Below are 23,463 nucleotides of genomic sequence, written 5' to 3' on the forward strand. Positions count from 1 at the left end.
CACAACACCTTCAGCATTTATTGTTTGTAGTTTCCTTGCTGATGGTTATTCTGACAAGTGTGAGCTGATACCTCTTTGTGGTTGAATTCGCCTGTGCCTCATAATCCGTTGAAATTGAGCTTTAAGGCATGTCCTTTTTATTTTTCAACCTGTGATTACCCCTTAGTTCTTCAAAGTGTTCTCTTAAAGTATGTGTCACATTTTGAAATGTTTTGGCCATTACCTCCCTCAAGACATTTTGAGGGCAGGTTTCATTTACAGTTCTGCAGTACTTGTTCCTATGAAATGACCATTAGCACAGGCTTTAAAGCTGCTTTTGCAGGTAAATGCCAGAGGGCGGCAGCCTTTCTATGTCCCCACCATGGTAACTAGGGAAAAGCCCTTGCGGCCTGTGGTGTTTCTCGGTTATAAATTAGATTGGAGTGTGTCCGTACAAACCCACACAAGCTGATGTCTCCTTACTTTTGTTGGATTTTTAAATTTAATTTTTAGTTTTTATTGGAGTAATTCCCCAGTGTGCACGTGGACCACTTCTACTTTGCGCATTCCTCGGTTGATGGACATTTTCATTGCTTCCAAGTGTTGGCTATGGTAAATATTGTTGGATGCAGGATTGCCAGCCTGTGACTTTTTGATTCTCATTTTCTCAGTTGATAGGCCCAGCAGTGGGTGTGATTGATTGACTGGTAGCACCGTGTTTCCCTTTTCAAAGCACCTTCTTTGTGTTTTCATTAGTGGCTCTTACCACGTCCCCCTTAGAATCGAGGGTATGCATTTCTCCACAATCGATATAGCATTTATTGTTTGCTGCCTTTATGCTAATGGCCCTACTGGCTGCTGTGTGCTGATAGGGTTTTGTAATTTGGGTTTGCATGTCTTTGAAAATTCGTAAAACTCATCATGTTTCTCCACCATTTTATTTTCTGTTAAAAAAAGGAAACAGTTGGGAGTACAATATATCTCTTGAAAATGCCTTCTTGGAAGGTTGCCCTATTTTGAAATTTTTGGTCGATTTTCCACCTCAGAATTTTTTTAGAGAGCAGGTGTCATTTCCCGAACTGCAAGTTTGGTGAATATTTAGTGACCCTTAGCAATGGGTTTAAAGCTGCTGTTGTGGGAAGTGGCCTCAAGCAGGCAGCATTTCTCCACTCCCAAATCTGGGTACTAGGGCAGCAGAGCCTTTCTTGAAGTCGTGTTCCTAGGTTGTAAATTAAATTGGAATGTGCCTGGAGAAACCCCCATAAGTTTATGTCTCATTATTTCTTCTTGGTTTTAAATTTTTTTTTAATTGTGGTAAAGCTTCGAATATTGTCTGTCCTAGGTGTACACAATCTGGTTCATTTGTACATTATATATGTCTATTCAAGTACAGATCCTCTTCCCATGTAAAATGTTACAGAGGGTTCCACAGACCTCCCTTGCTCCATGGTCGGTCTTTTTGAGATATGTATATACTATGTGTTTGTATACATAGAGCAACACTAATCTTAAATTATCCATTCCCCCCACCTTTCCTTTTAGATGAGCATAGTTTGTTTTCTAAGTCTGTGAGTGTCTTTCTCTGTGGAAATATATTCATTTGGGTCAGTTATTAGATAACGCCTATAAGTGATATCATAGAATACAGGTCTTTGGTTTCCGAGCTACCTCATGTTTCGTGACTATCTCCAGACCCATTTGTGGTGCCTCAAAGAGCAATGGTTCATTGTTTTCCATGGCTAATATTCCATTGTGTACATGGACCACTTCTTCTTTATCCATTCACCTCTTGTTGGATATTTTGATTGCTTCACTGTCTTGGCTATTGTGAATAAGGCTGCACTGCAGCTTTTGCGGCCTGTGTCTTCTCGATTCTTGTCTTCTCAGGTGAGAGGTCCAATGGTGCGCCTGCTGGATTGAATGGTACCTCCATTTTTACTTTTAAACACAGCTCCTTTCTCTTCTCATTATTGGCTGTTACCCCTTTACGTCTCACCAGCAGGTAGAGGGGATACAGTTCTTGAAAACCCCGTCAGCATTTATTGTTTGTAGACATTTTGCTGATGGTCAGTCGACTGGTCTAAGTTGAAACTTTTTGTAGATTAGATTGCATGGGTCTAACACTCCCTGAGGTTGAGCTTTTATCCATTTTCCTTTTTTTTTAAAAGAGCGTGAGTAAAACTTAACTCCTCATACTCTCTTCTTGAAACATTTGCCTGTTTTGAATTTTTTTGTCCATTCCCTACTTCAGCTCAATTTTTTAGGGCAGGTGTCCTTTACAGCCCTGAGTCCTTGTGAATGTTAAGTGACCATTAGCTGTGAGTTTAAAGCTGCTCTTGCAGGAAACGGCCACAAGGTGGCAGCACTTCTCCTTTACCAAATTTGGTAAATGGGGAAACAGAGCCTTAATGGAAGTGGTGTTCTAGGTTGTAAATTCGAATGGAATGTGCCAGGAAAAAAGCACTTTATGTTTATGTCTCATTACTTCTTGTTCATAATTGTAATTTACTTTTTATTTTTTATCCCAGCAAATTTGATTACAATGGTTTGTGTGTTCTAGGTGTGCAAGATGTGGTTCTTTCACACATATACGTGTATCTATTCTTCCTCGCATCCTTTTCCCGTGTAGGTTATGACACAATGTTGAGTAGTCTTCTCCTGGTCTTCCGTACGTCTTTGGTGATTATATATTTCACATGGTATGTATATCTCTGTTAACCACAATATGGTAATGTATCCAATCATCATCCCTTTCTATTTGGTGAACCATAAGTTTTTTTAATTAATCTGTGATTGCCTTTCTCTGTGGAAATATCTTCATTGGTATCAATTTTTAAGTAACTCCTAAAAGTGATATGATGGGATATGTGTCTTTTGCTTTCTCACTGACTACAGGTGGCGTGATTACGTCTAGACTCATGTATGGTGCTGCAAATGGCATTGTTTCATTTTTTTCACTAGCGAATATTCCATCTGTACATGGAGGAGTTCTTCTTTGTCCACCCATCTGTTGGTGGACTTTTTCGTTACTTCCATATCTTGGCTATCGTAATACTGTGCCATGCAGATTTGCCTGCCTGTGTCTTTCCAATTCTTTCTTCTTAGATTATAGGTCGAGGAGTGGGCCTGCTGGATCATACGGTAGCTCAATGTTTACCATTTTAAGGCACCTCCATTCTGTTCTCATTCGTGGCCCTTTTCAAGTTACGTCCCACTTGAAGTTGAGGGTATGCATTTCTCCACAACACCTTCAGCATTTATTGTTTGTAGTTTCCTTGCTGATGGTTATTCTGACAAGTGTGAGCTGATACCTCTTTGTGGTTGAATTCGCCTGTGCCTCATAATCCGTTGAAATTGAGCTTTAAGGCATGTCCTTTTTATTTTTCAACCTGTGATTACCCCTTAGTTCTTCAAAGTGTTCTCTTAAAGTATGTGTCACATTTTGAAATGTTTTGGCCATTACCTCCCTCAAGACATTTTGAGGGCAGGTTTCATTTACAGTTCTGCAGTACTTGTTCCTATGAAATGACCATTAGCACAGGCTTTAAAGCTGCTTTTGCAGGTAAATGCCAGAGGGCGGCAGCCTTTCTATGTCCCCACCATGGTAACTAGGGAAAAGCCCTTGCGGCCTGTGGTGTTTCTCGGTTATAAATTAGATTGGAGTGTGTCCGTACAAACCCACACAAGCTGATGTCTCCTTACTTTTGTTGGATTTTTAAATTTAATTTTTAGTTTTTATTGGAGTAATTCCCCAGTGTGCACGTGGACCACTTCTACTTTGCGCATTCCTCGGTTGATGGACATTTTCATTGCTTCCAAGTGTTGGCTATGGTAAATATTGTTGGATGCAGGATTGCCAGCCTGTGACTTTTTGATTCTCATTTTCTCAGTTGATAGGCCCAGCAGTGGGTGTGATTGATTGACTGGTAGCACCGTGTTTCCCTTTTCAAAGCACCTTCTTTGTGTTTTCATTAGTGGCTCTTACCACGTCCCCCTTAGAATCGAGGGTATGCATTTCTCCACAATCGATATAGCATTTATTGTTTGCTGCCTTTATGCTAATGGCCCTACTGGCTGCTGTGTGCTGATAGGGTTTTGTAATTTGGGTTTGCATGTCTTTGAAAATTCGTAAAACTCATCATGTTTCTCCACCATTTTATTTTCTGTTAAAAAAAGGAAACAGTTGGGAGTACAATATATCTCTTGAAAATGCCTTCTTGGAAGGTTGCCCTATTTTGAAATTTTTGGTCGATTTTCCACCTCAGAATTTTTTTAGAGAGCAGGTGTCATTTCCCGAACTGCAAGTTTGGTGAATATTTAGTGACCCTTAGCAATGGGTTTAAAGCTGCTGTTGTGGGAAGTGGCCTCAAGCAGGCAGCATTTCTCCACTCCCAAATCTGGGTACTAGGGCAGCAGAGCCTTTCTTGAAGTCGTGTTCCTAGGTTGTAAATTAAATTGGAATGTGCCTGGAGAAACCCCCATAAGTTTATGTCTCATTATTTCTTCTTGGTTTTAAATTTTTTTTTAATTGTGGTAAAGCTTCGAATATTGTCTGTCCTAGGTGTACACAATCTGGTTCATTTGTACATTATATATGTCTATTCAAGTACAGATCCTCTTCCCATGTAAAATGTTACAGAGGGTTCCACAGACCTCCCTTGCTCCATGGTCGGTCTTTTTGAGATATGTATATACTATGTGTTTGTATACATAGAGCAACACTAATCTTAAATTATCCATTCCCCCCACCTTTCCTTTTAGATGAGCATAGTTTGTTTTCTAAGTCTGTGAGTGTCTTTCTCTGTGGAAATATATTCATTTGGGTCAGTTATTAGATAACGCCTATAAGTGATATCATAGAATACAGGTCTTTGGTTTCCGAGCTACCTCATGTTTCGTGACTATCTCCAGACCCATTTGTGGTGCCTCAAAGAGCAATGGTTCATTGTTTTCCATGGCTAATATTCCATTGTGTACATGGACCACTTCTTCTTTATCCATTCACCTCTTGTTGGATATTTTGATTGCTTCACTGTCTTGGCTATTGTGAATAAGGCTGCACTGCAGCTTTTGCGGCCTGTGTCTTCTCGATTCTTGTCTTCTCAGGTGAGAGGTCCAATGGTGCGCCTGCTGGATTGAATGGTACCTCCATTTTTACTTTTAAACACAGCTCCTTTCTCTTCTCATTATTGGCTGTTACCCCTTTACGTCTCACCAGCAGGTAGAGGGGATACAGTTCTTGAAAACCCCGTCAGCATTTATTGTTTGTAGACATTTTGCTGATGGTCAGTCGACTGGTCTAAGTTGAAACTTTTTGTAGATTAGATTGCATGGGTCTAACACTCCCTGAGGTTGAGCTTTTATCCATTTTCCTTTTTTTTTAAAAGAGCGTGAGTAAAACTTAACTCCTCATACTCTCTTCTTGAAACATTTGCCTGTTTTGAATTTTTTTGTCCATTCCCTACTTCGGCACAATTTTTTAGGGCAGGTGTCCTTTACAGCCCTGAGTCCTTGTGAATGTTAAGTGACCATTAGCTGTGAGTTTAAAGCTGCTCTTGCAGGAAACGGCCACAAGGTGGCAGCATTTCTCCTTTACCAAATTTGGTAACTGGGGAAACAGAGCCTTAATGGAAGTGGTGTTCTAGGTTGTAAATTCGAATGGAATGTGCCAGGAAAAAAGCACTTTATGTTTATGTCTCATTACTTCTTGTTCATAATTGTAATTTACTTTTTATTTTTTATCCCAGCAAATTTGATTACAATGGTTTGTTTGTTCTAGGTGTGCAAGATGTGGTTCTTTCACACATATACGTGTATCTATTCTTCCTCGCATCCTTTTCCCATGTAGGTTATGACACAATGTTGAGTAGTCTTCTCCTGGTCTTCCGTACGTCTTTGGTGATTATATATTTCACATGGTATGTATATCTCTGTTAACCCCAATATGGTAATGTATCCAATCCTCATCCCTTTCTATTTGGTGAACCATAAGTTTTTTTAATGAATCTGTGATTGCCTTTCTCTGTGGAAATATCTTCATTGGTATCAATTTTTAAGTAACTCCTAAAAGTGATATGATAGGATATGTGTCTTTTGCTTTCTCACTGACTACAGGTGGCGTGATTACGTCTAGACTCATGTATGGTGCTGCAAATGGCATTGTTTCATTTTTTTCACTAGCGAATATTCCATCTGTACATGGAGGAGTTCTTCTTTGTCCACCCATCTGTTGGTGGACTTTTTGGTTACTTCCATATCTTGGCTATCGTAATACTGTGCCATGCAGATTTGCCTGCCTGTGTCCTTCCAATTCTTTCTTCTTAGAGTATAGGTCGAGGAGTGGGCCTGCTGGATCATACGGTAGCTCAATGTTTACCTTTTTAAGGCACCTCCATTCTGTTCTCATTCGTGGCCCTTTTCAAGTTACGTCCCACTTGAAGTTGAGGGTATGCATTTCTCCACAACACCTTCAGCATTTATTGTTTGTAGTTTCCTTGCTGATGGTTATTCTGACAAGTGTGAGCTGATACCTCTTTGTGGTTGAATTCGCCTGTGCCTCATAATCCGTTGAAATTGAGCTTTAAGGCATGTCCTTTTTATTTTTCAACCTGTGATTACCCCTTAGTTCTTCAAAGTGTTCTCTTAAAGTATGTGTCACATTTTGAAATGTTTTGGCCATTACCTCCCTCAAGACATTTTGAGGGCAGGTTTCATTTACAGTTCTGCAGTACTTGTTCCTATGAAATGACCATTAGCACAGGCTTTAAAGCTGCTTTTGCAGGTAAATGCCAGAGGGCGGCAGCCTTTCTATGTCCCCACCATGGTAACTAGGGAAAAGCCCTTGCGGCCTGTGGTGTTTCTCGGTTATAAATTAGAGTGGAGTGTGTCCGTACAAACCCACACAAGCTGATGTCTCCTTACTTTTGTTGGATTTTTAAATTTAATTTTTAGTTTTTATTGGAGTAATTCCCCAGTGTGCACGTGGACCACTTCTACTTTGCGCATTCCTCGGTTGATGGACATTTTCATTGCTTCCAAGTGTTGGCTATGGTAAATATTGTTGGATGCAGGATTGCCAGCCTGTGACTTTTTGATTCTCATTTTCTCAGTTGATAGGCCCAGCAGTGGGTGTGATTGATTGACTGGTAGCACCGTGTTTCCCTTTTCAAAGCACCTTCTTTGTGTTTTCATTAGTGGCTCTTACCACGTCCCCCTTAGAATCGAGGGTATGCATTTCTCCACAATCGATATAGCATTTATTGTTTGCTGCCTTTATGCTAATGGCCCTACTGGCTGCTGTGTGCTGATAGGGTTTTGTAATTTGGGTTTGCATGTCTTTGAAAATTCGTAAAACTCATCATGTTTCTCCACCATTTTATTTTCTGTTAAAAAAAGGAAACAGTTGGGAGTACAATATATCTCTTGAAAATGCCTTCTTGGAAGGTTGCCCTATTTTGAAATTTTTGGTCGATTTTCCACCTCAGAATTTTTTTAGAGAGCAGGTGTCATTTCCCGAACTGCAAGTTTGGTGAATATTTAGTGACCCTTAGCAATGGGTTTAAAGCTGCTGTTGTGGGAAGTGGCCTCAAGCAGGCAGCATTTCTCCACTCCCAAATCTGGGTACTAGGGCAGCAGAGCCTTTCTTGAAGTCGTGTTCCTAGGTTGTAATTAAATTGGAATGTGCCTGGAGAAACCCCCATAAGTTTATGTCTCATTATTTCTTCTTGGTTTTAAATTTTTTTTTAATTGTGGTAAAGCTTCGAATATTGTCTGTCCTAGGTGTACACAATCTGGTTCATTTGTACATTATATATGTCTATTCAAGTACAGATCCTCTTCCCATGTAAAATGTTACAGAGGGTTCCACAGACCTCCCTTGCTCCATGGTCGGTCTTTTTGAGATATGTATATACTATGTGTTTGTATACATAGAGCAACACTAATCTTAAATTATCCATTCCCCCCACCTTTCCTTTTAGATGAGCATAGTTTGTTTTCTAAGTCTGTGAGTGTCTTTCTCTGTGGAAATATATTCATTTGGGTCAGTTATTAGATAACGCCTATAAGTGATATCATAGAATACAGGTCTTTGGTTTCCGAGCTACCTCATGTTTCGTGACTATCTCCAGACCCATTTGTGGTGCCTCAAAGAGCAATGGTTCATTGTTTTCCATGGCTAATATTCCATTGTGTACATGGACCACTTCTTCTTTATCCATTCACCTCTTTTTGGATATTTTGATTGCTTCACTGTCTTGGCTATTGTGAATAAGGCTGCACTGCAGCTTTTGCGGCCTGTGTCTTCTCGATTCTTGTCTTCTCAGGTGAGAGGTCCAATGGTGCGCCTGCTGGATTGAATGGTACCTCCATTTTTACTTTTAAACACAGCTCCTTTCTCTTCTCATTATTGGCTGTTACCCCTTTACGTCTCACCAGCAGGTAGAGGGGATACAGTTCTTGAAAACCCCGTCAGCATTTATTGTTTGTAGACATTTTGCTGATGGTCAGTCGACTGGTCTAAGTTGAAACTTTTTGTAGATTAGATTGCATGGGTCTAACACTCCCTGAGGTTGAGCTTTTATCCATTTTCCTTTTTTTTTAAAAGAGCGTGAGTAAAACTTAACTCCTCATACTCTCTTCTTGAAACATTTGCCTGTTTTGAATTTTTTTGTCCATTCCCTACTTCGGCACAATTTTTTAGGGCAGGTGTCCTTTACAGCCCTGAGTCCTTGTGAATGTTAAGTGACCATTAGCTGTGAGTTTAAAGCTGCTCTTGCAGGAAACGGCCACAAGGTGGCAGCATTTCTCCTTTACCAAATTTGGTAACTGGGGAAACAGAGCCTTAATGGAAGTGGTGTTCTAGGTTGTAAATTCGAATGGAATGTGCCAGGAAAAAAGCACTTTATGTTTATGTCTCATTACTTCTTGTTCATAATTGTAATTTACTTTTTATTTTTTATCCCAGCAAATTTGATTACAATGGTTTGTTTGTTCTAGGTGTGCAAGATGTGGTTCTTTCACACATATACGTGTATCTATTCTTCCTCGCATCCTTTTCCCATGCAGGTTATGACACAATGTTGAGTAGTCTTCTCCTGGTCTTCCGTACGTCTTTGGTGATTATATATTTCACATGGTATGTATATCTCTGTTAACCCCAATATGGTAATGTATCCAATCCTCATCCCTTTCTATTTGGTGAACCATAAGTTTTTTTAATGAATCTGTGATTGCCTTTCTCTGTGGAAATATCTTCATTGGTATCAATTTTTAAGTAACTCCTAAAAGTGATATGATAGGATATGTGTCTTTTGCTTTCTCACTGACTACAGGTGGCGTGATTACGTCTAGACTCATGTATGGTGCTGCAAATGGCATTGTTTCATTTTTTTCACTAGCGAATATTCCATCTGTACATGGAGGAGTTCTTCTTTGTCCACCCATCTGTTGGTGGACTTTTTGGTTACTTCCATATCTTGGCTATCGTAATACTGTGCCATGCAGATTTGCCTGCCTGTGTCCTTCCAATTCTTTCTTCTTAGAGTATAGGTCGAGGAGTGGGCCTGCTGGATCATACGGTAGCTCAATGTTTACCTTTTTAAGGCACCTCCATTCTGTTCTCATTCGTGGCCCTTTTCAAGTTACGTCCCACTTGAAGTTGAGGGTATGCATTTCTCCACAACACCTTCAGCATTTATTGTTTGTAGTTTCCTTGCTGATGGTTATTCTGACAAGTGTGAGCTGATACCTCTTTGTGGTTGAATTCGCCTGTGCCTCATAATCCGTTGAAATTGAGCTTTAAGGCATGTCCTTTTTATTTTTCAACCTGTGATTACCCCTTAGTTCTTCAAAGTGTTCTCTTAAAGTATGTGTCACATTTTGAAATGTTTTGGCCATTACCTCCCTCAAGACATTTTGAGGGCAGGTTTCATTTACAGTTCTGCAGTACTTGTTCCTATGAAATGACCACTAGCACAGGCTTTAAAGCTGCTTTTGCAGGTAAATGCCAGAGGGCGGCAGCCTTTCTATGTCCCCACCATGGTAACTAGGGAAAAGCCCTTGCGGCCTGTGGTGTTTCTCGGTTATAAATTAGAGTGGAGTGTGTCCGTACAAACCCACACAAGCTGATGTCTCCTTACTTTTGTTGGATTTTTAAATTTAATTTTTAGTTTTTATTGGAGTAATTCCCCAGTGTGCACGTGGACCACTTCTACTTTGCGCATTCCTCGGTTGATGGACATTTTCATTGCTTCCAAGTGTTGGCTATGGTAAATATTGTTGGATGCAGGATTGCCAGCCTGTGACTTTTTGATTCTCATTTTCTCAGTTGATAGGCCCAGCAGTGGGTGTGATTGATTGACTGGTAGCACCGTGTTTCCCTTTTCAAAGCACCTTCTTTGTGTTTTCATTAGTGGCTCTTACCACGTCCCCCTTAGAATCGAGGGTATGCATTTCTCCACAATCGATTTAGCATTTATTGTTTCCTGCCTTTATGCTAATGGCCCTACTGGCTGCTGTGTGCTGATAGGGTTTTGTAATTTGGGTTTGCATGTCTTTGAAAATTCGTAAAACTCATCATGTTTCTCCACCGTTTTCTTTTCTGTTAAAAAAAAGGAAACAGTTGGGAGTACAATATATCTCTTGAAACTATCTTCTTGGAATGTTGCCCTATTTTGAAATTTTTGGTCGATTTTCCACCCCAGAATTTTTTTAGAGAGCAGGTGTCATTTCCCGAACTGCAAGTTTGGTGAATATTTAGTGACCCTTAGCAATGGGTTTAAAGCTGCTGTTGTGGGAAGTGGCCTCAAGCAGGCAGCATTTCTCCACTCCCAAATCTGGGTACTAGGGCAGCAGAGCCTTTCTGGAAGTCGTGTTCCTAGGTTGTAAATTAAATTGGAATGTGCCTGGAGACACCCCCATAAGTTTATGTCTCATTATTTCTTCTTGGTTTTAAATTTTTTTTTAATTGGGGTAAAGCTTCGAATATTGTCTCTCCTAGGTGTACACAATCTGGTTCATGTGTACATTATATATGTCTATTCAAGTACAGATCCTCTTCCCATGTTAAATGTTACAGAGTGTTCCACAGACCTCCCTTGCTAGATGGTCGGTCTTTTTGAGATATGTATATGCTATGTGTTTGTATACATAGAGCAACACTAATCTTAACTTATCCATTCCCCCCACCTTTCCTTTTAGATGAGCATAGTTTGTTTTCTAAGTCTGTGAGTGTCTTTCTCTGTGGAAATATATTCATTTGTGTCAGTTATTAGATAACGCCTATAAGTGATATAGAATACAGGTCTTTGGTTTCCGAGTTACCTCATGTTTCGTGATTATCTCCAGACTCATTTGTGGTGCCTCAAAGAGCAATGGTTCATTGTTTTCCATGGCTAATATTCCATTGTGTACATGGACCACTTCTTCTTTATCCATTCACCTCTTGTTGCATATTTTGATTGCTTCACTGTCTTGGCTAATGTGAATAAGGCTGCACTGCAGTTTTGCGGCCTGTGTCTTCTCGATTCTTGTCTTCTCAGGTGAGAGGTCCAATGGTGCACCTGCTCGATTGAATGGTACCTCCATTTTTACTTTTAAACAAAGCTCCTTTCTCCTCTCATTATTGGCTGTTACCCCTTTACGTCTCACCAGCAGGTAGAGGGGATACAGTTCTTGAAAACCCCGTCAGCATTTATTGTTTGTAGACATTTTGCTGATGGTCAGTCGACTGGTCTAAGTTGAAACTTTTTGTAGATTAGATTGCATGGGTCTAACACTCCCTGAGGTTGAGCTTTTATCCATTTTCCTTTTTTTTTAAAAGAGCGTGAGTAAAACTTAACTCCTCATACTCTCTTCTTGAAACATTTGCCTGTTTTGAATGTTTTTGTCCATTCCCTACTTCAGCACAATTTTTTAGGGCAGGTGTCCTTTACAGCCCTGAGTCCTTGTGAATGTTAAGTGACCATTAGCTGTGAGTTTAAAGCTGCTCTTGCAGGAAACGGCCACAAGGTGGCAGCATTTCTCCTTTACCAAATTTGGTAACTGGGGAAACAGAGCCTTAATGGAAGTGGTGTTCTAGGTTGTAAATTCGAATGGAATGTGCCAGGAAAAAAGCACTTTATGTTTATGTCTCATTACTTCTTGTTCATAATTGTAATTTACTTTTTATTTTTTATCCCAGCAAATTTGATTACAATGGTTTGTTTGTTCTAGGTGTGCAAGATGTGGTTCTTTCACACATATACGTGTATCTATTCTTCCTCGCATCCTTTTCCCATGTAGGTTATGACACAATGTTGAGTAGTCTTCTCCTGGTGTTCCGTACGTCTTTGGTGATTATATATTTCACATGGTATGTATATCTCTGTTAACCCCAATATGGTAATGTATCCAATCCTCATCCCTTTCTATTTGGTGAACCATAAGTTTTTTTAATGAATCTGTGATTGCCTTTCTCTGTGGAAATATCTTCATTGGTATCAATTTTTAAGTAACTCCTAAAAGTGATATGATAGGATATGTGTCTTTTGCATTCTCACTGACTACAGGTGGCGTGATTACGTCTAGACTCATGTATGGTGCTGCAAATGGCATTGTTTCATTTTTTTCACTAGCGAATATTCCATCTGTACATGGAGGAGTTCTTCTTTGTCCACCCATCTGTTGGTGGACTTTTTGGTTACTTCCATATCTTGGCTATTGTAATACTGTGCCATGCAGATTTGCCTGCCTGTGTCTTTCCAATTCTTTCTTCTTAGATTATAGGTCGAGGAGTGGGCCTGCTGGATCATACGGTAGCTCAATGTTTACCTTTTTAAGGCACCTCCATTCTGTTCTCATTCGTGGCCCTTTTCAAGTTCGTCCCACTTGAAGTTGAGGGTATGCATTTCTCCACAACACCTTCAGCATTTATTGTTTGTAGTTTCCTTGCTGATGGTTATTCTGACAAGTGTGAGCTGATACCTCTTTGTGGTTGAATTCGCCTGTGCCTCATAATCCGTTGAAATTGAGCTTTAAGGCATGTCCTTTTTATTTTTCAACCTGTGATTACCCCTTAGTTCTTCAAAGTGTTCTCTTAAAGTATGTGTCACATTTTGAAATGTTTTGGCCATTACCTCCCTCAAGAGATTTTGAGGGCAGGTTTCATTTACATTTCTGCAGTACTTGTTCCTATGAAATGACCATTAGCACAGGCTTTAAAGCTGCTTTTGCAGGTAAATGCCAGAGGGCGGCAGCCTTTCTATGTCCCCACCATGGTAACTAGGGAAAAGCCCTTGCGGCCTGTGGTGATTCTCGGTTATAAATTAGAGTGGAGTGTGCCCGGACCAACACACACAAGCTGATGTCTCCTTACTTTTGTTGGATTTTTAAATTTAATTTTTAGTTTTTATTGGAGTAATTCCCCAGTGTGCACGTGGACCACTTCTACTTTGCGCATTCCTCGGTTGATGGACATTTTCATTGCTTCCAAGTGTTGGCTATGGAAAATATTGTTGGAGTGCAGGATTGCCAGCCTGTGACTTTTTGATTCTCATTTTCTCAGTTGATAGGCCCAGCAGTGGGTGTGATTGATTGACTGGTAGCACCGTGTTTCCCTTTTCAAAGCACCTTCTTTGTGTTTTCATTAGTGGCTCTTACCACGTCCCCCTTAGAATCGAGGGTATGCATTTCTCCACAATCGATTTAGCATTTATTGTTTCCTGCCTTTATGCTAATGGCCCTACTGGCTGCTGTGTGCTGATAGGGTTTTGTAATTTGGGTTTGCATGTCTTTGAAAATTCGTAAAACTCATCATGTTTCTCCACCGTTTTCTTTTCTGTTAAAAAAAAGGAAACAGTTGGGAGTACAATATATCTCTTGAAACTATCTTCTTGGAAGGTTGCCCTATTTTGAAATTTTTGGTCGATTTTCCACCCCAGAATTTTTTTAGAGAGCAGGTGTCATTTCCCGAACTGCAAGTTTGGTGAATATTTAGTGACCCTTAGCAATGGGTTTAAAGCTGCTGTTGTGGGAAGTGGCCTCAAGCAGGCAGCATTTCTCCACTCCCAAATCTGGGTACTAGGGCAGCAGAGCCTTTCTGGAAGTCGTGTTCCTAGGTTGTAAATTAAATTGGAATGTGCCTGGAGACACCCCCATAAGTTTATGTCTCATTATTTCTTCTTGGTTTTAAATTTTTTTTTAATTGGGGTAACGCTTCGAATATTGTCTCTCCTAGGTGTACACAATCTGGTTCATGTGTACATTATATATGTCTATTCAAGTACAGATCCTCTTCCCATGTTAAATGTTACAGAGTGTTCCACAGACCTCCCTTGCTAGATGGTCGGTCTTTTTGAGATATGTATATGCTATGTGTTTGTATACATAGAGCAACACTAATCTTAACTTATCCATTCCCCCCACCTTTCCTTTTAGATGAGCATAGTTTGTTTTCTAAGTCTGTGAGTGTCTTTCTCTGTGGAAATATATTCATTTGTGTCAGTTATTAGATAACGCCTATAAGTGATATAGAATACAGGTCTTTGGTTTCCGAGTTACCTCATGTTTCGTGATTATCTCCAGACTCATTTGTGGTGCCTCAAAGAGCAATGGTTCATTGTTTTCCATGGCTAATATTCCATTGTGTACATGGACCACTTCTTCTTTATCCATTCACCTCTTGTTGGATATTTTGATTGCTTCACTGTCTTGGCTAATGTGAATAAGGCTGCACTGCAGTTTTGCGGCCTGTGTCTTCTCGATTCTTGTCTTCTCAGGTGAGAGGTCCAATGGTGCACCTGCTGGATTGAATGGTACCTCCATTTTTACTTTTAAACACAGCTCCTTTCTCTTCTCATTATTGGCTGTTACCCCTTTACGTCTCACCAGCAGGTAGAGGGGATACAGTTCTTGAAAACCCCGTCAGCATTTATTGTTTGTAGACATTTTGCTGATGGTCAGTCGACTGGTCTAAGTTGAAACTTTTTGTAGATTAGATTGCATGGGTCTAACACTCCCTGAGGTTGAGCTTTTATCCATTTTCCTTTTTTTTTAAAAGAGCGTGAGTAAAACTTAACTCCTCATACTCTCTTCTTGAAACATTTGCCTGTTTTGAATTTTTTTGTCCATTCCCTACTTCAGCACAATTTTTTAGGGCAGGTGTCCTTTACAGCCCTGAGTCCTTGTGAATGTTAAGTGACCATTAGCTGTGAGTTTAAAGCTGCTCTTGCAGGAAACGGCCACAAGGTGGCAGCATTTCTCCTTTACCAAATTTGGTAACTGGGGAAACAGAGCCTTAATGGAAGTGGTGTTCTAGGTTGTAAATTCGAATGGAATGTGCCAGGAAAAAAGCACTTTATGTTTATGTCTCATTACTTCTTGTTCATAATTGTAATTTACTTTTTATTTTTTATCCCAGCAAATTTGATTACAATGGTTTGTTTGTTCTAGGTGTGCAAGATGTGGTTCTTTCACACATATACGTGTATCTATTCTTTCTCGCATCCTTTTCCCATGTAGGTTATGACACAATGTTGAGTAGTCTTCTCCTGGTCTTCCGTACATCTTTGGTGATTATATATTTCACATGGTATGTATATCTCTGTTAACCCCAATATGGTAATGTATCCAATCCTCATCCCTTTCTATTTGGTGAACCATAAGTTTTTTTAATGGATCTGTGATTGCCTTTCTCTGTGGAAATATCTTCATTGGTATCAATTTTTAAGTAACTCCTAAAAGTGATATGATAGGATATGTGTCTTTTGCTTTCTCACTGACTACAGGTGGCGTGATTACGTCTAGACTCATGTATGGTGCTGCAAATGGCATTGTTTCATTTTTTTCACTAGCGAATATTCCATCTGTACATGGAGGAGTTCTTCTTTGTCCACCCATCTGTTGGTGGACTTTTTGGTTACTTCCATATCTTGGCTATCGTAATACTGTGCCATGCAGATTTGCCTGCCTGTGTCTTTCCAATTCTTTCTTCTTAGAGTATAGGTCGAGGAGTGGGCCTGCTGGATCATACGGTAGCTCAATGTTTACCTTTTTAAGGCACCTCCATTCTGTTCTCATTCGTGGCCCTTTTCAAGTTACGTCCCACTTGAAGTTGAGGGTATGCATTTCTCCACAACACCTTCAGCATTTATTGTTTGTAGTTTCCTTGCTGATGGTTATTCTGACAAGTGTGAGCTGATACCTCTTTGTGGTTGAATTCGCCTGTGCCTCATAATCCGTTGAAATTGAGCTTTAAGGCATGTCCTTTTTATTTTTCAACCTGTGATTACCCCTTAGTTCTTCAAAGTGTTCTCTTAAAGTATGTGTCACATTTTGAAATGTTTTGGCCATTACCTCCCTCAAGACATTTTGAGGGCAGGTTTCACTTACAGTTCTGCAGTACTTGTTCCTATGAAATGACCATTAGCACAGGCTTTAAAGCTGCTTTTGCAGGTAAATGCCAGAGGGCGGCAGCCTTTCTATGTCCCCACCATGGTAACTAGGGAAAAGCCCTTGCGGCCTGTGGTGTTTCTCGGTTATAAATTAGAGTGGAGTGTGTCCGGACAAACCCACACAAGCTGATGACTCCTTACTTTTGTTGGATTTTTAAATTTAATTTTTAGTTTTTATTGGAGTAATTCCCCAGTGTGCACGTGGACCACTTCTACTTTGCGCATTCCTCGGTTGATGGACATTTTCATTGCTTCCAAGTGTTGGCTATGGTAAATATTGTTGGAGTGCAGGATTGCCAGCCTGTGACTTTTTGATTCTCATTTTCTCAGGTGATAGGCCCAGCAGTGGGTGTTATTGATTGACTGGTAGCACCGTGTTTCACTTTTCAAAGCACCTTCTTTGTGTTTTCATTAGTGGCTCTTACCACGTCCCCCTTAGAATCGAGGGTATGCATTTCTCCACAATCGATATAGCATTTATTGTTTGCTGCCTTTATGCTAATGGCCCTACTGGCTGCTGTGTGCTAATAGGGTTTTGTAATTTGGGTTTGCATGTCTTTGAAAATTCGTAAAACTCATCATGTTTCTCCAGCATTTTCTTTTCTGTTAAAAAAAAGGAAACAGTTGGGAGTACAATATATCTCTTGAAAATGTCTTCTTGGAAGGTTGCCCTATTTTGAAATTTTTGGTCGATTTTCCACCTCAGAATTTTTTTAGAGAGCAGGTGTCATTTCCCGAACTGCAAGTTTGGTGAATATTTAGTGACCCTTAGCAATGGGTTTAAAGCTGCTGTTGTGGGAAGTGGCCTCAAGCAGGCAGCATTTCTCCACTCCCAAATCTGGGTACTAGGGCAGCAGAGCCTTTCTGGAAGTCGTGTTCCTAGGTTGTAAATTAAATTGGAATGTGCCTGGAGAAACCCCCATAAGTTTATGTCTCATTATTTCTTCTTGGTTTTAAATTTTTTTTTAATTGTGGTAAAGCTTCGAATATTGTCTGTCCTAGGTGTACACAATCTGGTTCATTTGTACATTATATATGTCTATTCAAGTACAGATCCTCTTCCCATGTAAAATGTTACAGAGGGTTCCACAGACCTCCCTTGCTCCATGGTCGGTCTTTTTGAGATATGTATATACTATGTGTTTGTATACATAGAGCAACACTAATCTTAACTTATCCATTCCCCCCACCTTTCCTTTTAGATGAGCATAGTTTGTTTTCTAAGTCTGTGAGTGTCTTTCTCTGTGGAAATATATTCATTTGGGTCAGTTATTAGATAACGCCTATAAGTGATATCATAGAATACAGGTCTTTGGTTTCCGAGCTACCTCATGTTTCGTGACTATCTCCAGACCCATTTGTGGTGCCTCAAAGAGCAATGGTTCATTGTTTTCCATGGCTAATATTCCATTGTGTACATGGACCACTTCTTCTTTATCCATTCACCTCTTGTTGGATATTTTGATTGCTTCACTGTCTTGGCTATTGTGAATAAGGCTGCACTGCAGCTTTTGCGGCCTGTGTCTTCTCGGTTCTTGTCTTCTCAGGTGAGAGGTCCAATGGTGCGCCTGCTGGATTGAATGGTACCTCCATTTTTACTTTTAAACACAGCTCCTTTCTCTTCTCATTATTGGCTGTTACCCCTTTACGTCTCACCAGCAGGTAGAGGGGATACAGTTCTTGAAAACCCCGTCAGCATTTATTGTTTGTAGACATTTTGCTGATGGTCAGTCGACTGGTCTAAGTTGAAACTTTTTGTAGATTAGATTGCATGGGTCTAACACTCCCTGAGGTTGAGCTTTTATCCATTTTCCTTTTTTTTTAAAAGAGCGTGAGTAAAACTTAACTCCTCATACTCTCTTCTTGAAACATTTGCCTGTTTTGAATGTTTTTGTCCATTCCCTACTTCAGCACAATTTTTTAGGGCAGGTGTCCTTTACAGCCCTGAGTCCTTGTGAATGTTAAGTGACCATTAGCTGTGAGTTTAAAGCTGCTCTTGCAGGAAACGGCCACAAGGTGGCAGCATTTCTCCTTTACCAAATTTGGTAACTGGGGAAACAGAGCCTTAATGGAAGTGGTGTTCTAGGTTGTAAATTCGAATGGAATGTGCCAGGAAAAAAGCACTTTATGTTTATGTCTCATTACTTCTTGTTCATAATTGTAATTTACTTTTTATTTTTTATCCCAGCAAATTTGATTACAATGGTTTGTTTGTTCTAGGTGTGCAAGATGTGGTTCTTTCACACATATACGTGTATCTATTCTTCCTCGCATCCTTTTCCCATGTAGGTTATGACACAATGTTGAGTAGTCTTCTCCTGGTCTTCCGTACATCTTTGGTGATTATATATTTCACATGGTATGTATATCTCTGTTAACCCCAATATGGTAATGTATCCAATCCTCATCCCTTTCTATTTGGTGAACCATAAGTTTTTTTAATGAATCTGTGATTGCCTTTCTCTGTGGAAATATCTTCATTGGTATCAATTTTTAAGTAACTCCTAAAAGTTATATGATAGGATATGTGTCTTTTGCTTTCTCACTGACTACAGGTGGCGTGATTACGTCTAGACTCATGTATGGTGCTGCAAATGGCATTGTTTCATTTTTTTCACTAGCGAATATTCCATCTGTACATGGAGGAGTTCTTCTTTGTCCACCCATCTGTTGGTGGACTTTTTGGTTACTTCCATATCTTGGCTATCGTAATACTGTGCCATGCAGATTTGCCTGCCTGTGTCTTTCCAATTCTTTCTTCTTAGAGTATAGGTCGAGGTGTGGGCCTGCTGGATCATACGGTAGCTCAATGTTTACCTTTTTAAGGCACCTCCATTCTGTTCTCATTCGTGGCCCTTTTCAAGTTACGTCCCACTTGAAGTTGAGGGTATGCATTTCTCCACAACACCTTCAGCATTTATTGTTTGTAGTTTCCTTGCTGATGGTTATTCTGACAAGTGTGAGCTGATACCTCTTTGTGGTTGAATTCGCCTGTGCCTCATAATCCGTTGAAATTGAGCTTTAAGCCATGTCCTTTTTATTTTTCAACCTGTGATTACCCCTTAGTTCTTCAAAGTGTTCTCTTAAATTATGTGTCACATTTTGAAATGTTTTGGCCATTACCTCCCTCAAGACATTTTGAGGGCAGGTTTCATTTACAGTTCTGCAGTACTTGTTCCTATGAAATGACCATTAGCACAGGCTTTAAAGCTGCTTTTGCAGGTAAATGCCAGAGGGCGGCAGCCTTTCTATGTCCCCACCATGGTAACTAGGGAAAAGCCCTTGCGGCCTGTGGTGTTTCTCGGTTATAAATTAGAGTGGAGTGTGCCCGGACAAACCCACACAAGCTGATGTCTCCTTACTTTTGTTGGATTTTTAAATTTAATTTTTAGTTTTTATTGGAGTAATTCCCCAGTGTGCACGTGGACCACTTCTACTTTGCGCATTCCTCGGTTGATGGACATTTTCATTCCTTACAAGTGTTGGCTATGGTAAATATTGTTGGAGTGCAGGATTGCCAGCCTGTGACTTTTTGATTCTCATTTTCTCAGTTGATAGGCCCAGCAGTGGGTGTGACTGATTGACTGGTAGCACCGTGTTTCCCTTTTCAAAGCACCTTCTTTGTGTTTTCATTAGTGGCTCTTACCACGTCCCCCTTAGAATCGAGGGTATGCATTTCTCCACAATCGATTTAGCATTTATTGTTTGCTGCCTTTATGCTAATGGCCCTACTGGCTGCTGTGTGCTGATAGAGTTTTGTAATTTGGGTTTGCATGTCTTTGAAAATTCGTAAAACTCATCATGTTTCTCCACCGTTTTCTTTTCTGTTAAAAAAAAGGAAACATTTGGGAGTACAATATATTTCTTGAAATTGTCTTCTTGGAAGGCTGCCCTATTTTGAAATTTTTGGTCGATTTTCCACCTCAGAATTTTTTTAGAGAGCAGGTGTCATTTCCCGAACTGCAAGTTTGGTGAATATTTAGTGACCCTTAGCAATGGGTTTAAAGCTGCTGTTGTGGGAAGTGGCCTCAAGCAGGCAGCATTTCTCCACTCCCAAATCTGGGTACTAGGGCAGCAGAGCCTTTCTGGAAGTCGTGTTCCTAGGTTGTAAATTAAATTGGAATGTGCCTGGAGAAACCCCCATAAGTTTATGTCTCATTATTTCTTCTTGGTTTTAATTTTTTTTTTAATTGTGGTAAAGCTTCGAATATTGTCTGTCCTAGGTGTACACAATCTGGTTCATTTGTACATTATATATGTCTATTCATGTACAGATCCTCTTCCCATGTAAAATGTTACAGAGGGTTCCACAGACCTCCCTTGCTCCATGGTCGGTCTTTTTGAGATATGTATATACTATGTGTTTGTATACATAGAGCAACACTAATCTAAACTTATCCATTCCCCCCACCTTTCCTTTTAGATGAGCATAGTTTGTTTTCAAGTCTGTGAGTGTCTTTCTCTGTGGAAATATATTCATTTGTGTCAGTTATTAGATAACGCCTATAAGTGATATCATAGAATACAGGTCTTTGGTTTCCGAGCTACCTCATGTTTCGTGATTATCTCCAGACTCATTTGTGGTGCCTCAAAGAGCAATGGTTCATTGTTTTCCATGGCTAATATTCCATTGTGTACATGGACCACTTCTTCTTTATCCATTCACCTCTTGTTGGATATTTTGATTGCTTCACTGTCTTGGCTATTGTGAATAAGGCTGCACTGCAGCTTTTGCGGCCTGTGTCTTCTCGATTCTTGTCTTCTCAGGTGAGAGGTCCAATGGTGCGCCTGCTGGATTGAATGGTACCTCCATTTTTACTTTTAAACACAGCTCCTTTCTCTTCTCTTTATTGGCTGTTACCCCTTTACGTCTCACCAGCAGGTAGAGGGGATACAGTTCTTGAAAACCCCGTCAGCATTTATTGTTTGTAGACATTTTGCTGATGGTCAGTCGACTGGTCTAAGTTGAAACTTTTTGTAGATTAGATTGCATGGGTCTAACACTCCCTGAGGTTGAGCTTTTATCCATTTTCCTTTTTTTTTTAAAAGAGCGTGAGTAAAACTTAACTCCTCATACTCTCTTCTTGAAACATTTGCCTGTTTTGAATTTTTTTGTCCATTCCCTACTTCAGCACAATTTTTTAGGGCAGGTGTCCTTTACAGCCCTGAGTCCTTGTGAATGTTAAGTGACCATTAGCTGTGAGTTTAAAGCTGCTCTTGCAGGAAACGGCCACAAGGTGGCAGCATTTCTCCTTTACCAAATTTGGTAACTGGGGAAACAGAGCCTTAATGGAAGTGGTGTTCTAGGTTGTAAATTCGAATGGAATGTGCCAGGAAAAAAGCACTTTATGTTTATGTCTCATTACTTCTTGTTCATAATTGTAATTTACTTTTTATTTTTTATCCCAGCAAATTTGATTACAATGGTTTGTTTGTTCTAGGTGTGCAAGATGTGGTTCTTTCACACATATACGTGAATCTATTCTTCCTCGCATCCTTTTCCCATGTAGGTTATGACACAATGTTGAGTAGTCTTCTCCTGGTCTTCCGTACGTCTTTGGTGATTATATATTTCACATGGTATGTATATCTCTGTTAACCCCAATATGGTAATGTATCCAATCCTCATCCCTTTCTATTTGGTGAACCATAAGTTTTTTTTAATGAATCTGTGATTGCCTTTCTCTGTGGAAATATCTTCATTGGTATCAATTTTTAAGTAACTCCTAAAAGTGATATGATAGGATATGTGTCTTTTGCTTTCTCACTGACTAAAGGTGGCGTGATTACGTCTAGACTCATGTATGGTGCTGCAAATGGCATTGTTTCATTTTTTTCACTAGCGAATATTCCATCTGTACATGGAGGAGTTCTTCTTTGTCCACCCATCTGTTGGTGGACTTTTTGGTTACTTCCATATCTTGGCTATTGTAATACTGTGCCATGCAGATTTGCCTGCCTGTGTCTTTCCAATTCTTTCTTCTTAGATTATAGGTCGAGGAGTGGGCCTGCTGGATCATACGGTAGCTCAATGTTTACCTTTTTAAGGCACCTCCATTCTGTTCTCATTTGTGGCCCTTTTCAAGTTCGTCCCACTTGAAGTTGAGGGTATGCATTTCTCCACAACACCTTCAGCATTTATTGTTTGTAGTTTCCTTGCTGATGGTTATTCTGACAAGTGTCAGCTGATACCTCTTTGTGGTTGAATTCGCCTGTGCCTCATAATCCGTTGAAACTGAGCTTTAAGGCATGTCCTTTTTATTTTTCAACCTGTGATTACCCCTTAGTTCTTCAAAGTGTTCTCTTAAAGTATGTGTCACATTTTGAAATGTTTTGGCCATTACCTCCCTCAAGACATTTTGAGGGCAGGTTTCATTTACATTTCTGCAGTACTTGTTCCTATGAAATGACCATTAGCACAGGCTTTAAAGCTGCTTTTGCAGGTAAATGCCAGAGGGCGGCAGCCTTTCTATGTCCCCACCATGGTAACTAGGGAAAAGCCCTTGCGGCCTGTGGTGTTTCTCGGTTATAAATTAGAGTGGAGTGTGCCCGGACAAAACCACACAAGCTGATGTCTCCTTACTTTTGTTGGATTTTTAAATTTAATGTTTAGTTTTTATTGGAGTAATTCCCCAGTGTGCACGTGGACCACTTCTACTTTGCGCATTCCTCGGTTGATGGACATTTTCATTGCTTCCAAGTGTTGGCTATGGTAAATATTGTTGGAGTACAGGATTGCCAGCCTGTGACTTTTTGATTCTCATTTTCTCAGTTGATAGGCCCAGCAGTGGGTGTGATTGATTGACTGGTAGCACCGTGTTTCCCTTTTCAAAGCACCTTCTTTGTGTTTTCATTAGTGGCTCTTACCACGTCCCCCTTAGAATCGAGGGTATGCATTTCTCCACAATCGATTTAGCATTTATTGTTTCCTGCCTTTATGCTAATGGCCCTACTGGCTGCTGTGTGCTGATAGGGTTTTGTAATTTGGGTTTGCATGTCTTTGAAAATTCGTAAAACTCATCATGTTTCTCCACCGTTTTCTTTTCTGTTAAAA

The sequence above is a fragment of the Eschrichtius robustus genome, chromosome 9, assembly GCF_028021215.1.
Source record: "Eschrichtius robustus isolate mEscRob2 chromosome 9, mEscRob2.pri, whole genome shotgun sequence".
NCBI lineage: Eukaryota > Metazoa > Chordata > Mammalia > Artiodactyla > Eschrichtiidae > Eschrichtius > Eschrichtius robustus.